The sequence below is a fragment of the Arachis ipaensis genome, chromosome B01 (genome assembly GCF_000816755.2).
Source record: "Arachis ipaensis cultivar K30076 chromosome B01, Araip1.1, whole genome shotgun sequence".
Lineage (NCBI taxonomy): Eukaryota > Viridiplantae > Streptophyta > Magnoliopsida > Fabales > Fabaceae > Arachis > Arachis ipaensis.
Window position 1 is genome coordinate 72,029,993 of NC_029785.2, and position 2,928 is coordinate 72,032,920.

Here is a 2,928-nt window from a genome sequence, read left to right on the forward strand (position 1 = left end):
CAACCAATACTCAATCTTTCATCATCAATACTCACATTTATCAATAATCATTCATCAACTCCCATTAACAACTTTAATTAACACAATTCCTGCAACCAACTCAATCAAATCATCATTTATCAACTTATTCGCAATATAATTTCACATTTCCATCAAGGTTTCTAGCATTAACATGTTTTCACATTTCTAACCTATCCTATGGTCATCTAATCTATGTTTTCACAAAATATTATATATTATCTACGAGAAACCAAAACCATACCTTGGCCGATTCCTCCCTAAGCCACAAAACCCTTCAAAAGTCTTTCTCACCACAAGCTCCAAGCTCCAAATTCTCAATCAAACAAGTTCAACTCAGCATCACTTGCTCCACATCATCAATCAACTCCAACCAATATCCAAATTCAATCTAATATCACATATTATCACTATAATCAATATAGAGTTCACTAAATTGAAAATTTACCAAGAATTAGGAGTTCTTTACCTCACCCATGACTCAAATGAACAAAACCCAACAATTCTCGCAAGCTAGTTTGGTCATAAGACATCAAAATCACATGATTTCTCAAAATCAAAATCTTAAATTTTGAAATTAGGGAAGAGTGACTGAGTAAGAAATTACTAGATTCTTACCAAATTGATCTATGAATTTTGTAGAGAATTTCGAGACACACATGTGCCCGCTAACGGCTCGTCAATTTATGAGCTCCGGATTGAAAGTTACGTGGAATTGAATGGGAGGTTAGGGTTTCAAGCTTCTTTCCTTCTCCTCCCCGTTGGTTTCAGCATTCTTCATATAATGAAGAAGAAGAAGACTGAATTTTGTTTTTTATAAGTTGGGCCATGGGTTTGGTTTGGGTCCGGTTCAACCGGTTTGACGTGTTTCGCCAAAATTTTAGACCAAAACCTTTAAAATTAGTTTCAAAACTCATATTTTAATTATTTTTACTTCATTAAAATATAAAATTTAACTTTCTAATTTTTTAAATAATAATTAATTTATTGGCTAATTATTCATTAATTTTGCAAGTTTTACAATAAAGCTACAGGGTGAATGATTGATTCAAGCTGACGTTATAAGTAACAAAATATTTCAAAAGATGCTCTCATCGGAGGTTGACACCACTCTCTACTATCTTAAGGTGGTGACAGAGGATGAGGAGGGAGACACTCTGGTGCAGCCAAAACTACGATGAGTTTTAGAAGAATTCAGAGAGGTTTTCAATGAACTAACTCAGCTGCCACCCAACCGAGACATAGACCATGCTATCACCCTACTGCCGGGTTCACAACCGGTGTGTGTTTGACCATATCAGTACCCTCATTTTCAAAAGGAGGAAATTGAACCTTTGGTAGCAGAGATGCTCGAGGCGGGAGTAATCTGGGAGAGTCAAAGTACGTTTTCCAGCCCTGTTTTACTACTCAAGAAGAAGGACGGGAGTTGGAGATTCTGTATCGATTATAGATCATTAAATGCTATTACCATTCGGGATAAATTTGTCATTCTGACCATTGATGAGATACTTGATGAACTCTTTTGTGCGGAATACTTCTCTAAGATTGATTTGAGATCGGGTTACTACCAAATCTGAATGAATGAGGATTCGGTTCACATGACGGTTTTTCGCACCCACCAAGGGTATTATGAGTTTGTAGTCATGCCCTTCGTTCTCACTAATGCCCCTTCAATCTTTCAAGCTACTATAAATAAGGTTTTTCAACCTTATTTGAGAAAGTTTGTTGCTATTTTCTTTGATGATATTCTTGTCTATAGCATGACTTGGGAGGACCACTTGCACCACCTCAGGCTTACCCTCACTGTCTTATCCCAGCACCAGATGTTCGCTAAGAGATCAAAGTGCCTCTTTGGTCAAAGGCAAGTGGAGTATTTAGGCCATATTGTTGGGGCAGATGGAGTGAAAGTTGACCCATCTAAAATAGAAGCAATTCAAGTATGGCCAAAGCTAAGTTCTCTCAAACAACTTAGGGGCTTTCTTGGGTTAACAGGGTATTTTCGCAAGTTTGTGGATAAGTATGCACAAATCGCTCTTCCCTTAACTGAGTTACTCAAAAACATAATTTTCATTGGGGTGAAGAGGTGGATAGAGCCTTCGAGCAGTTGAAGGCTGCAATGATTCATACCCCAGTCCTAGCATTACTAGATTTTTCTAGGCCTTTTACGGTAGATATGGATGCATCCCATAAGGGTATTGGTGCACTGTTAACGCAGAACAGACATTCCTTAGCCTATTTTGGTAATTGCACTGTTAATGCATGATGGAGGAAAAATGTCGATAAAGATTTTCACAAAAATATCGCGTTGCAAGTATAGTTCTAAACCAACAAGTCGCCATCCTTGATAGTCGTTCCATGGCTTCTAATGAGGGTGTGCAAACTCAAGTCTTGGTAGATTGGGAAGGGGCTTCCAGGGACGAGATCACGTGGGAAGACTTAGAGGAGTTGACGAGATTTTTTCCTGAGATCAACCTTGAGGACAAGGTTGTGTTGGAGGGTGGGCTAGTTGATAGCTCCATAATAAGTCCAATTATTGATCAAGCTGTAATTGAGAAAATTGGGCCAACTCATGAAAATGAGTTAGTGCAAACAGTAGAGCTCAAACCAATAAAAATCAGAAAAGTCCTATCTTGGATGAAGGATTTTGTTAGTAAGCTAAGTAAGAAATAGAGTGCAAAATAGGGGATTATTTTTCAAGGCTGAACTGGAGAATTAGTTACAGGAGTTTTATAGAAGAGAAGAATCAATTATGTTAGGAAGAAGAATATATTGTGATATGCACTTATGGAGTAATCAAAGAGTTTATTCTTAACTCGAAAAGGAAATTATCTTTGACACTCTCTCTTTCGTCTATTTCCATTTTCATTCAGTAATAATAATAATTTATGCACTTTTTTTCTACAACCTTAA